A 14,203-nucleotide genomic window follows, 5' to 3' on the forward strand; every position below is an offset into this window, starting at 1 on the left:
TATTTAGAGGAAGAATGTATCAGGCAGAGAGTACAGCCAATGGCAAGGTCCTGAGACCAAAGTAGGCTTGGGATATAACGCAGGACAGCAGGGAGACTGTTGTCGCTGAGGCTGAGTGAGTCAGGGGGACAGGCATAGCAGAGGTCAAGGATTAATGGGAGGGGAGATCATTATTCTGAGTGAAATGGCAGCCACTGGGGGGTTTTTCAGAGAGATATAACATGATCTTACATTTAAAAAGGACAACTCTGGTCACTGTGTAGAGATGGCAGGGGGCGGGATGGTCCAGCTACAGCTGACTGCTGCAGTAGTTTTGTGGCGAGATTATATGACTCATAATGGGGTGGTAGTGGTGGAAGTGTGAGAAATGGGGAGATTCAGGGCATACTTTGAAGGTAGAATTGACAGGATTTCCTGATGAACTGGAAGAGGGTGTGAGAGACACGGGGGAGTCATGGATAATATCATGGCTTTTGGTCTGAGCCTTTGACCGCTGGAGTTAAGTGTGTTCAGATGATGAGATTATGGTTGCATTTTTAAAAACTTATTATTTATTTATATTTTTGAGACAGAGTTTCGCTCTGTCGCCCAGGCTGGAGTGCAATGGCGTGATCTGGGCTCACAGCACCTCCGCCTCCCGGGTTCAAGCGATTCTCGTGCCTCAGCCTCTCGAGTAGCTGGGATTAAAGGCACGTGCCACCACACCCGGCTTTTTTTTTGTACTTTTAGTAGAGACAGGATTTCACCATGTTGGCCAGGCTGGTTTCAAACTCCTGACCTCAGGCGATCCACCCACCTCAGCCTCCCAAAGTATTGGGACTACAGGTGTGAGCCACGGCGTCCAACCCTATTTTTCTTTTAATAAATAATAGAAAAATTGAGAGAATAAAAATGTCTTGTTTTGGAAGATACCCAGGCACTTTAGTGAGTAAATACTAAGAGGCACTTTAGTGAGTAAATACTAAGAAATTTTACAACAAGTCATTGAAAGAGTGTATGGAGAGGGGCTGGGCACAGTGAGTGGTTCACGCCTGCGATCCCTGTGCTTTGGGAGGCCCAGGAGGGCAGATGGCTTGAGCCCAGGAGTTTGAGACCAGCTTGAGCCACATGACGAAATCCCATCTCTAAAAAAAAAAAAAACAAAACACAAATTAGCCAGGTGTGGTGGCACCTGTAGTCTCAGCTACTTGGGAGGCTGAGGTGGGAGGATCGCTTGAGCCTGTGGAGGTCGAAGCTACAGTGAGCCATCATCATGCCACCACACTCCAGCCTGGGTGACAGAGTGAGACCCTACCTCAAAACAAACAAACAAACAAACAAAAAAAACGCATCTGTGGAAGGATGGATAAGGGGCGAGTGCTGTGGAATGTCAACACTGGAGAGGTGAGATTTCCACATCCGGGCATGAAGGCCTGGTTGGCAGTGTGCCAGGAGCCTTGTGTCCAGAGCAGCTTTGTTGGAGGAGAAAGGACAAGGCGAGCAGATGAGTCGATGAGTAAGGCATAGTTTCTGTTGACCCACATGGGCTCTGCATTCTCTGGCTTGCCCTGTTTTACTACCTGTGACCTCCTATATAGCAGGCCCTTGAATAATGAGGTTTTGTTATAAAGTTGATGAGGGGGAAAGAAAGTTGATTTCTGGCTCCAGCCGCTGTGTGTGTGGAGTCTGAGTATTCTCCCCAGGTCTGCATGGGTCTTCTCTGGGTGTTCTGGTTTCCTCCCACTTTCCACAGCTGTGCAGGTTAGGTGACCTGGCATGTCCACTTGGTCCCAGTGTGAGTGAGTCTCGCTGTGTAAATGAGTGTGCCCTGTAATGGGATGGTGTCCTGGCCAGGGCCGGTTCCCACCTTGAACCCTGAGCTGTCAGGACAGGCTGCGGGCACCTGTAATCCTGAACTGGAATCATCGGGTGAATAAATAACTTATTCATTTTTATTAATCTTTCTTAAGTGTATGTAGAGTTCACACTTATGTCAATGTTTAATATTAGAAGTGTTTTGGCTTTGACGTTTACTACTTTATGTAGTAAGGTTTGATGGTATTTTTATGACTAGAAATAAGCGGTAGAATCTTAACTCCTGTTTCTATCCATTAGCTTATGGTAAAGTTGGTTTCCTTATAGTCATTTCATTTTTTTTTTTTTTTTTTTTTGAGGCGGAGTCTCGCTCTGTCGCCCGGACTGGAGTGCAGTGGCTGGATCTCAGCTCACTGCAAGCTCCGCCTCCCGGGTTTACGCCATTCTCCTGCCTCAGCCTCCCGAGTAGCTGGGACTACAGGCGCCCGCCACCTCGCCCGGCTAGTTTTTGTATTTTTAGTAGAGACGGGGTTTCACCGTGTTAGCCAGGATGGTCTCGATCTCCTGACCTCGTGATCCGCCCGTCTCGGCCTCCCAAAGTGCTGGGATTACAGGCTTGAGCCACCGCGCCCGGCCAGTCATTTCATTTAAAGTCACAGTTTTCAAGAACCTATCAATGCTGTTAGCGAGAACTTAGACTGAAATTGTGTTTTGTGCATGTCCTCCCTCTCTGGACGTTGGGACCCTTGATGGCAAAAACAGTCTTTTAATTTTTTTTTCAAATTCATTTTAAATTGTAGTAAAATATACATGACATAAAATGGACCATTTTAACCACTTTTAAGTGTACAGAAGAACCAAGTCTTGATTAGCCTCAGGGTTTGGCACAGTGACACTCAGCAAATGGTTGTGAAAGATATGGAGGAGGAGGGAAGGAAGAAGGGTCTGCGCCTGTACCTGCATGTTCACACACCTGGTTGTCCAGCAAGTCTGCGTCAGGGAAGGACTCTGGGGCAGGAGGTGGCTTTACCCAGGGGTCTTTAGCTCTCTGTTGTGCTCTGCTTTCTGGATTTGGGCTCAAGGCAACCTCATCTCTTCTTTTCTCTCCTGCTCACACCCTGCGATAATTTGATGTGCCAACTTGGCTGGGCTTTAGTACCCAGATAGTTGGTCAAACATTATTCTGGATGTTTCTGGGAGGGTGTTTTGGGATGAGTGGGCTTTGAGTAAACAGATGGCCCTCTGTAATGTGGATGGGCCTCATCTGATCAACTGAAGGCTGGAATGGAATAAAAGACTGAGCTTCCCTGAGTAAGGGAATTGTGCAGCAGCTTTTGGACTGGAACTGTAGTATAGGCTCTTCTCTGAGTCTTCAGCCTACTTTCTGCAGGGTAGGCCTGCAGATTTTGGACTTGCCAGCCTCCATAACTGCATGAGGCACTTCCTTAAACTAAACCTCTCCTCTCTATATACTCATCCTATTGGTTCTGCTTCTCTAGGGAATCCTAACACATGCCCATATTCTTTCTCTGTCATGCTTTAATGTGTTGCTTGACAGGTTTAGTGAACAAATACGTAGGAAAAGATGTGATAAATCAATTGCTTCTAAATGAGAGCTTGGGTGTTTATGGACAATGAAGGGGCATGGCCAGTGCTCCTCGACTGGAGATGTGTGGGAGGACTAAGAATTTCAGGTTGGTGTGTGAGCACTGAACTGCCTCTAATACAGACACTTCAGAAAGATGCTGGTGAAGAGAGCAACTCCTCTGTCTCAGCATGGAATGTCCTTCACCCAGAGGCTGAACATCAGGATTTTGGGGAGAATCTCATAATGACTTCCCTGCTTCAGTCTCTGTCTTCTCAGTCTCTCTTTCCCTCTTTCCTGGTGATTTGAACATGTGTTTGGAATTTCAGGGAGCTCAAACTGAAGACACTGGGTTTGGATACAATGAAAATGGTTTTTGCTAAGTAATTTATTTCAGATGCTTAAATTGAGACAATGGCAACCATCCTTCTGTATTAACTGAGATGGAAGCTAGCAGCCTGAGAAGGAAAAAAAACCCAAAGATGAAACCTCTTGGGCCAGCAATGTCAGAAAGGCTAGGCTGTTCTAGCTGTCCACATGCGGCTACAGGGTGGGCCCACAGAGCTGCCTCTCACATCCTCCAGGGCCCACTGGAGGTCTGCCTGAGGCTGGATCAGCTTTACCTGCTACTTTTATCGCTCAAGTTCTGCTCAGAGAAAGGCCCTGTCCCGCTGCTGGGCCTTGAGGAAGCCAAGGTGAGCTGCTGGTAAGTCCGATTAGGCTGGTCTCCCGTCTGTGGTCACAACTGCAGATGCTGCCTGGGAGAGGCATTCTTCTCACAGGGCCACGGTGAGTAATCCGGGGAAGCTGCTATTCAGGCTGCCTCAGTCAGGATTATGTGTGTCAGGGACGATGGGGAGTGGTGGGCACCCCTGAGTCAGGTTGAGGGAGGCCTAGCGCTGCTCGGGGTTCTCTGTCAGAAGCACCATGAAGGGACAGGTGCTCTTTTGGGGGATCTAAAGGTTCTGCGGTTGGCGCTGATTTGAAGGTGGCCTGGATAACTTCCTGCAAGGCTTGCTTGGGCATCTTCTGCTGGGATTCCTCCTAAAAGGGGGTTCAGGCACCTTGACCACACCTCCAGTTCCCTCAGTTTGCATAGCAGGAGCCTGAGGCCTGCAGAAGGTTCCTAACCTCATCCCAGTGATTTAGCAACAGAATGGCAGTAACATCCTGGTGAGGGGCAGAGTAATGACAGCCCACATTCACTGATGGTTTGAAACAGAGTATTAAACCAGTGGGGTGAATCCGTGCTCTGCTCTCTGCCCTGCCATTGTTTAGCTGTGAGATCTGGGACCAGTCAGCTTCTCTGCCTCTCAATTTCCTCATCTATGTTATCATTTGCTATATTCTAAGCATCACTGTTGTAAGAATGTATGTGCAATTCTTACAACAGTGATGCTTAGAATATAGTAAATGATAAATTGGACATACATTAAGACATTTAATTCTTTTTTTTTTGAGATGGAGTCTCACTCTGTTGCCCAGGCTGAAGTGCAGTGGCATGATCTCAGCTCACTGCAAGCGCTACCTCCCGGGTTTACGCCATTCTCCTGCCTCAGCCTCCCGAGTAGCTGGGACTACAGGCGCCCGCCACCACGCCTGGCTAATTTTTTGTATTTTTAGTAGAGACAGGGTTTCACTGTGTTAGCCAGGATGGACTCAATCTCCTGGCCTTGTGATCCACCTGCCTCGGCCTCCCAAAGTGCTGGGATTATAGGCGTGAGCCACCACGGCCAGCCAAGTCATTTAATTCTTAAAACAACCCAATGAGGTAGTTACTATTGTCATTCCCATTTTAGAGATGAGAAAACTGAGGCACAGAGAGGTTGTCCTGTGGCTAACAAGTGGCAGAGCCATGCTATGAACCCAGGCAATTTGGTTCCAGAATTCTTGATTTTAATTGCTATACTAGGTGTGCTCTTGAGATTCTGGCTGTCGTCCTATTGCAGTGAGAGCTCTGTGATAGCATCCTTAAAATTCACCCAGGTCCTGTAGGACAAAACACTTGGTTAATTTTTTTTTTCAGGTAAAATAAATAATGGAGTGGGAACCTACAGATTAAAAGAGACTTTAGAGACATATCAACCCATTACAATGTTTGGAGGGAGATTATTGTTAAATGTTTTTAGGTGAAATAGTGATATATATGTTTGTCTAAAAAAAAAAAATAGAGTCCTAGGCCAGATGTGGTGACTCACACCTGTAATCCTAGCACTTTGGGAGGTCGAGGTGGCGAGGGCTATCACTTGAAGCCAGGAGTTCAAGACCAGCCTGGCCAACATGGTGAAACCCTGTCTCTACCAAAAAATACAAAAATTATCTGGGCATGGTGGTGCACTCCTGTAGTCCCAGCTAATCAAGAGGCTGAAGCATGAGAATCACTTGAACCTGGGAGGCGGAGGTTGTAGTGAGCTGAGATTGCGCCACTGCACTTCAGCCTGGGTGACGGAGTGATGACCTGAGATTGCGCCACTGCACTCCAGCCTAGGTGACGGAGTGAGACTCTGTCTCTAAGAAACAAAAAAAAATTAAAAATAGAGTCCTTATCTTTTAGAGATATATGCTGAAATAGCTACAGATTATATGTTGTTTGGGATGTGCTTCAAAATAATCAGAGGACGGGAGAAAGTGAGGATGTGGATAAAACAAGACTGTCCATGTTTAATAACTGTTGAAGCTGGATGATGGATGCATTAGAGTATATTATACTCTCTACTTTTGTTTGGAACTTTCCATTATAAAAAGTTTTTAAGAAATCACCATATATAAATGTTTGTTTTATTCTCTCCGAGAAATGTGAAAAGCACACGGACGTACCTCATGGCTTTTGAGAAGAGCAATCGTCCACAAGGAGGGAGTGGATGGGACACTGCTAAGAAGAGTCAGCTTCTAAGAGTGTAGTTTATTGGGGGTGACCCATAGTGCCTATATTGTCTATCATGGTCATAACAAGGATAGAATACTTCTATGCTGTTCCCCTTGTTCTGGTAAACAAATGTACATAAAACGATTTACTAACAAAAAATCTTCACGCTGCAGCTATCCTCCACCACTACAGAGCCAGCCCACTCTCTTCTCTCTGCCCCACTGCTATTATTTTGGCTTGCCCAGCCCAGTACATATCCAGTTCTTCTGATGACTTAACCCTGATTTCCGTCTGGAAAACCATCATTTCTCTACTCTCTTGGTTCCAGGACTCGGCTGTAATCTATGCCTGCCAATCATAGCATAGCATTCCTAAGCCACAGATATTTGTTTAGGGTTGAGTATTTGACTCAAGCCATTTCAGTCAGACTCAGTCCAAACTAGTCCTGGGACTGTTATATGAATGACTAGAAAGGAGGCACACATTTTGTCTTTGGACTTGAAGTTGTGAAGGGAGAGGCTGCTTGATAGAGCAGAGTGGAGAGACTCCAGATTCTGATAACATCATTTGAACTCCTAGATCCAGCTGTACCTGAAGCCATACACAGTATGCCACAAGTGGTTTGCTAAAACTTGTTCTGAAATATTACTAATATACTATAGTAGCAAATCACATAGAGAATGAAAATTCTTAAGCCTACTATTAAAATGTAGAAAGAAGAGCTATTAATTTTTATGCTCTTGTATTTGATTATAGGCTAGAGATGTAGACATAGAGTAAAAAATGGTATCAGTTCCAGTGGTTGAGTAAAGCATTAGCAGAGATCAGGACCAATCTTTCATCATTCCATGCATTCTTTCTGAGAGCTGAGAGAAACCAGGTGACTAGACAGACTCCTGTGCTGGTGAAACCCATGGATATTTGAATGTTTTGCCTGTGTGTGTGGTAAGGTGACTTCATCCTGAGTGTGCATCTGCCCTGTTTATGCTTGGCCGTAGCATCAGACAGATCCAGATTGTGGTAATGAGTAACTGTGGGCTTTCCTCAGCTTCAGACACAAGATGAGTTCACATTTTATCCTTCAGCCTCTAAATGCCTCAACTGGAGCTTCCAAATGGAGTGACTGAAGTCTGGCCTTTGAGACGTTGTGAATGTTCAGCAACAATTCAACAATGAGTGAAGCAAAGTCTCTGGGTCTCCCAGAATAAATAAAAAAAGATGAGACAAAACAAGTCTCTGGGTCTTGCATTGTAGATCGGAACCGACAACAACATGACTTCATATTATGATGATACATGAATGATACCAGCTGTGAAACCTTGGGCAAATTATCTAGCTTTTCTCTGTTTAATTTCCTCATCTGTAAAATGAGAATAATAATAATAATACCTACCTTATAGGGTTGTGGTGATGTTAAATGAGTTAATAAAGTTTAAGTGCTTTGAATAAAGATTGGCACCTTATGTTAGCTATGATGTTTACTGAGAAATAATGTTTTGCCTTGAACAAACATTTCTCTTGAACATGGATATCTGAAACAAAACATAGGCAGAAATATGAGGATTTACGAAAATTGTGATCAGCTCTGTGAGAGCGTGTAATACTTCTCAGATATCAGTACTTTAAAGTCACATTCTTTAGTTTTCTGAGGTATTGGGTCAGCTGGAAAGCTGAAAGTTTGAGGTTCTCATTTGTAGGCAGTCATTTGTAGGGTTTTGCTTGTGACCAGTCACAGGCAAGCTAATTAAAATCTTAAAAACACACCTACTCAGACAGTGGTTTATTTAAATCTCAAATAGATGGGCTGGCAGGGGTTTGGGAGATTTCTTTAAAATATGTAGGTGTCAGTAGGTGTCACAGGAAATACTAGTAATTCAAGACTTAGATCCAACGTTAGCCAATGTCCCAGGGGGATGATGAAGGTAATGATAACAAGTAATGCCTCATTTTTCAGAGATGAAATGGTTTTTTTTTTTTTTTTTTGGAGATGGAGTCTTGCTCTGTTGCCCAGGCTAGAGGGCAGTGGTGCAATTTTGGCTGACTGAAACCTCCGCCCCTCTGGGCTCAAGCGATTCTCCTGCCTCAGCCTCCCAAGTAGCTGGGATTACAGGTGCCTGCCACCATGCCCAGCTAATGTTTGTATTTTTAGTAGAGACGGGGTCTTGCCACGTTGGCCAGGCTGGTCTTGAACTCCTGACCTCAAGTGATCCGCCTGCCTCAGCCTCCCAAAGTGCTGGGATTACAGGCATGAGCCACTGTGCCTGGCTGGTTTTGATTTAAATTTGTAGAATGCTATTATTATAACTTTCTTTTCCTCCCTTCCTTCCTTTTTTTGTTCTCCTTTCCTCCCTCCCTTCTTCTCTTTCTTTCCTGTGCACTCTCTCTCTGTTCCCAGGAAGTATATAACCCCCTCTCTAGAAGTAACCACTGTTAACAGTTTGCATACATCTTTTCTTTCTTTTTCTATATACTTACAGACACACACACACACACACACACACGTGTACACTTATAAATCGTTTTGTAGGTGGGTTTCAAAACATTTTATATAAATGAGATACTATTTTGAGTTGCGCTTTATATTGCTTTTATCCACGTTAAGGTCTTGTCTTCCCATGGCGATAATATGGATTGATGTCTTTTTGAATTGGTGCTTATTGTTTCATTCCATGGGCACGCCAGTTTTATTTAGCCATTTACTGCCTGATGGATATTTGGGTTGCCTTCCACTTTATGCTTTCACGAACAATCCTCACGTAGCCCTCATGTGGCACATACAGAGTCCCTTTGCTATCAGGTACATTTAAAAATAACTTACTAAAATGGTTTTTAGTTTTAATATGTAGAATACATTTGCATTTCCTCCTAAAATTTACCAGTCTTTATGGTGCCCTGGTGAGTTTGATCCTTTGGATAGCCACGTCTTGTTTCTAGTTACACCCTTTTCCCATGTGATTTTCAATAAAATATGTCCAGATGATGGTGATGGCCATAGAAACTTGAATTGTACATCTCAATAATATCGACATTCTCTACTCTTAAGACCCATCTACAAGTGTTATAATAAGAGTGACAACCAACATTTTTTTTATATCCTCAGGATTTCAAAGGTAATTTATTTCAGCTGTGTAGCCTGGCAACATTTTATACTGTTATAAAATCTACCTGTTTAACAAGCACCAGTATCCTTCATTTTTATTGAAATTTTACGTTGAGTACATTTTACTGGCAAGTCTGTAGCTGAATGCTTGTCTCCACAAGGTACTAATCACTAGTATCTGTGGTTAGCATCCTGCACAGCACGTACACTTCACTCTTTAATAAAATTCTTCTGTTTTACAGAGCACAAGGGCCCAAATCTGCACATTCAGATGTGATATTACCTTTCAACTGCACAAGCTGTACACAAGGATTTGAGAAGTTTATTATTGGACACAAATCTGTCAGGAACTCCTTTGCTGTTAACTAACCACAAACCATGGAGCTTAGGTGAGTTCAAGGATTATCTGTTTAGCAAGTAACTTGATACTCTGAGACTGTAGCTAGCCTGTGAACTCTTTCTGACTGGTTCAGAATGAGAAAAAGCTCTTGTTCCAGAATATAAACCAACATATGATTTCATTTACTAAGGAAGTCTTGCTCAGAAAAAAAATTGACTGAGCTAAATGGTGTGCTTTGTGATGTAGTTGACCTACATTCTGCTCCAAGTGCCTTAATTTGTACACTGATCTGTGAACATTCTAAGTAATACTGTCAAGATGTTTTATAAAGTTGAATGAATGGGTGAATGAATGAAACATATCTTAGATAGATTAAATGGCTTGTCAGTATTGGAGTGAGAGGATGAAGAGGAGGAAGGTGATTAAAATTTTCCCTTTCAGTGATACAATGTTCCTTGCCTGCCTCTGAGCTGCCACGAGAGGGAAGATTATTTAAGCCACAAATAGCCTACCTGACCACTGTTGCCTGTCTACTTGCCATTCCCTACGAAATGCATTTCTCTCCTCTTGGTTTTTGTTCTTCTTCCTGTTCTTGTTTCTTTTTCCTGTGTTTCTGGGATGGGATAGGATTCAAAGAAGAAAGAAAAACAATATATGGATGGCTCATTGTATGGTCTCTATTTTACACACAATTAAATTCTCACCACTAATGGGTAAGATGCTATTGTCTACTTTGTAAGTGCTCAAATTCAGCAAGTTGACCCACTTCTCATATATGATGAAGTGGGAGACTGGGGACTTGAACCCAAGTCTGTTTGATTCTCCCCAGCTGGTTTGGTCTCCTACTCTCACTTCCCAGGAAGGTGCCTACAGAATACAGGTCCTGGGACAGAACTTTCAAAGTGCTTGCACTGACAAACTTATGTTCGATTTTGTACTTTTGAAGCTCCATTAATTTCATAGTTTCAGTACCTTTAACTGCCACAGACCCTGCTATATTGCCCACTTAGCTGTATTTGTGTTATATACTCGTACGTCCCTGTAGGTTGTGAACGTCTTCAGCTTATTCCTGTTTGTTCCCTCACACTAGTGTATGGGGCTTCAAAAGCAGTGTATGTGATGGGTTACTACATTAAATATGTTAGTCTGTAAACTTCTTTATGTATCTGAGAAGACAGATATCAAATGATAGACCCAAACACTTAAACTGCAAGATGCTGTGGGTATAAATCTATTGAGCCATGTGTGTTGTCCAATAAAGTAGTGCACAATGAGGAGAAAGGCATTAGGCTGAATTCAAGAAGAACCCATTGTCTTGAGATATGAGGCTGCGCTCCCTGGTATCCTTGGATTATGGTTTCTGGAACTTCATACTAGTGTGTAATCTCCTTGAAGACAGGAAGTGAATCTATGTTGTTTCTCCAATGCCTAGTGTATTTCCTGGCATACAGTTCCTGGCTCCTGAAGAGTATGTGTGGAAATGTTGAATGCGCTCGGTTCTCAGCATTTCTGCCTCAACTGCTCTGACTAGTGCTCATCATGGACCCTCCTGTGGTTCTTACATTACAAATTGTAGGTCTTCTGCTCTTGGGTTTCCTGGTCCTAATCTAACATTTTCTTCTTTCATTTCAATCTCTGTCAGCTCCTGCTCTGCATCAGGCACAATTCTATGATCAGAAGCACAGCTAGCGGGAAGGTGAGGGATGTGGCAGCAGGCGGACAGTTGTTTATCCTGAGCATGTTCTCCAAAGGCAGCTGTGACAGTTTTAAAATATTAAATGAAGGTTGAGGCAGCAATGTGAAAGTAAAATCATGAGACCTATGAAGAGGGTAGTAGTCAACAAGTGGCATCAATGGCTCAGGCCCTACCCAGGCTTGCCTTTAGGTTTTAGAAACTTGGCTTCCCTTTCCCCATTAGTCCAGTGGAAGAGCCAATTATACCTCTCATCTTCTTAGGGATAGAATATTTTTTCTTTTGGCCAGACAATCAGGCCCTCTACAAGTAGAATTTATCTTCTCAGGCACAAGCCAGGTTTCCCTGGCCCACTCCAATGACATTCTTATGTTCCTGTTTTTTTTTTTTTTTTTTTTTTTTTTTACAATACTGAGGCTGTGAAACACAGGGCTTCCTAGTTCAGCTCACCTTTATCTGTTTTCGAGAATCTCAAATCCTACAATCTGGGTCATGTACGTAATTTCCTGTTTTGAGGCACTGTATATGCATGTCCAGAGTCCCTTGTTAGAGGAATATGAAACTTTTGAGCATTTCAGGATATTTTTTAATGCTGTCTCCCAAACTGGGGCTGTCTACGCAAGTGCCATGCCCTATCTGGCTCATCATAACAAGCCAGAACCAATCTTTCCTTTAGATTCTCTCTTTGCCTCTTGTTACATTTGACTAACTTTGCAGTTGCTCCCACTTCTTGGCTTGGTTCTCTGATACTGTCTTAGCCTAGTATTAGTTCCCTATTGCCACTGTAAGAAATTACCACAAACTTAGTGGAGTAAAACACAACACAAATTATCTTACAGTTGTTCTGGAGGTCCAAAATCTAAAATGGGACAGCAGGGCTGCATTCCCTCTGGATGCTCTCTGGGAGAATTCATCTCCTTCCCTTTTCCAGCTTCTAGAGGCTGCTCACATTCCTTAGCTCATGGCTGCTCGTTACCACAACCTTTGCTTCCATAGTCACCCACCACAACCTTTGCTTCCATAGTCACATCTCCTTGGACTCTGAATTTCCTGCCTATCTCTTGTAAGGACTCAAGTGGAGAATCCAGGATAATCTCTCCATATTTTAGATCCTTAATTTAATCAAATCTGCAAACTCTCTTTCACCACGTAAGAAATGTGATTGTATTAGTCCATTTTCACATTGCTGATAAAGACATACCTGAGACTGGGCAATTTACCAAAGAAAGTGGTTTAACTTGACTCGCAGTTCCACGTGGCAGGGGAGGCCACACAATCATGGCAGAATGCAAGGAGGAGAAAGTCACATCTTAAGTGGATGGTGGCAAGCAAAGAGAGAGAATGAGAGCCAATCGAAACGGGTTTCCCTTTATCAAACCATCAGCTCCTTTGAGACTCATTCACTACCATGAGAACAGTATGGGGGAAACCGCTCCCATGATTCAATTTTCTCCCACCGGGTCCCTCCCACAACGCATGAGAATTATGGGAGTGCGATTCAAGATGAGATTTGGGTGGGGACACTGAACCAAACCATATTAGTGATATTCACAGGTTCTAGGGATTAGGACCTGGACATCCTTGCAGGGGGCATTATTCTTTCACAGTCCTCATTAGTTTTGATGCTCCCCTAGATTTCTGAGACCATGGTCCTCTCCCTCCAGGACTGTTTTCAGCTCTGCCCATACTCATATATATATTTTTTTGACAACTGTTGTATAAATTTATCTATTTCTTCTTGCAGTTCTGCAAGTTTTTGCATATGAATTTTAAGCTTTCTAATTAGGTGCATAAATATTAGGACTGTATATCCTCTTAATTGACCCTTTCATCATTATGAAACAACCCTCATTTTCCCTGTTTATATACTTTGCTCTGAAATCTATTTTGTCTATTATTACCTCAACTTTCTTTTGATTAGTGTTATCACAGGGATATCTTTTTCTATCCTTTAACCTACTGGATTCTTTGAAACTAGGTGCGGCCAGGTACAGTGGCTCACACCTGTAATCCCAGCACTTTGGGAGCTGAGGTGGGCAGATTGCTTGAGCCCAGGAGTTCAAGACCAGCCTGGGCAGCATGGTGAAATCTTGTCTCTACAAAAAATACAAAAATTAGCTAGGCATGGTGGTGTGCACCTGTAGTCCCTGATACTCGGCAGGCTGAGGTGGGAGGATCACTTGAGACCAGGAGGTGGAGGTTGCAGTGAGACGTGATCATGCCACTGCACTCCAGTCTGGGAGACAGAGCGAGACCCTGTCTCAGTAACTAAATAAAATAAATTAAAAAATAAAGTAACTGTCTGCATCCAGCATATGATTGGGCTTCTCTCTCTCTCTTTTTTTTTAGATGGAGTTTTGCTCTTGTTGCCCAGGCTGGAGTGCAACGGTGTGATCTCGGCTCACCGCAACCTGTGTCTCCCAGGTTCAAGCGATTCTTCTGCCTCAGCCTCCTGAGTGGCTGGGATTACAGGCATGCGCCACCACACCTGACTAATTTTGTATTTTTAGTAGAGACAGGGTTTCTCCATGTTGGTGAGGCTGGTCTTGAACTCCCGACCTCAGGTGATCCGCCTGCCTCGGCCTCCCAAAGTGCTGGGATTACAGGCGTGAACCACTGTGCCTAGCCTGGGCTTTGCTTTTTAATCCAGTCTCACAATCTCTGCCTTTTAATTGGGATTTTTAGATCACTTGTGATTAATGTAATTATTGACATATGCATTTTAGAAAAACCCCTCTGGAGACAGACTGGAGACAGGGAGACCAAAGAATTTCTTGCAGCAATCAAGTTAAGAAATAACAGCTTAAACCAAGGAAACGGTCCTA

The 14,203-nt window shown here is 43.5% G+C and overlaps 1 protein-coding gene and 1 long non-coding RNA gene across 3 annotated transcripts in view; one reads left to right on the forward strand and one right to left on the reverse strand.

Moving 5' to 3' along the window:
* The window catches only part of LOC117085476, a 23,271-nt gene extending 9,485 nt beyond the window's left edge, over nucleotides 1–13,786 (forward strand). The window contains exons 3-4 of the long non-coding RNA XR_004437968.1: nucleotides 9,588–9,734; nucleotides 13,728–13,786. This is a non-coding gene — a long non-coding RNA (uncharacterized LOC117085476). The remainder of the gene's footprint in view (nucleotides 1–9,587; nucleotides 9,735–13,727) is intronic.
* THAP6 (THAP domain containing 6) overlaps nucleotides 6,940–14,203 on the reverse strand; it is a 33,001-nt gene continuing 25,737 nt past the window's right edge. Inside the window, exons 6-7 of one of the 2 annotated variants that reach the window (XR_004437967.1) lie at nucleotides 10,198–10,298; nucleotides 6,940–7,777 (exon numbers count right to left, since the gene is read on the reverse strand). The gene's annotated coding sequence lies outside the window, so the exon portion shown is untranslated. Of the gene's footprint in view, nucleotides 7,778–9,715; nucleotides 10,299–14,203 lie in introns of those variants that run through there. The other variant, XR_004437966.1, reaches the window with a different exon arrangement.

The sequence above is a fragment of the Trachypithecus francoisi genome, unplaced genomic scaffold (genome assembly GCF_009764315.1).
Source record: "Trachypithecus francoisi isolate TF-2019V2 unplaced genomic scaffold, Tfra_2.0 Lachesis_group1, whole genome shotgun sequence".
NCBI lineage: Eukaryota > Metazoa > Chordata > Mammalia > Primates > Cercopithecidae > Trachypithecus > Trachypithecus francoisi.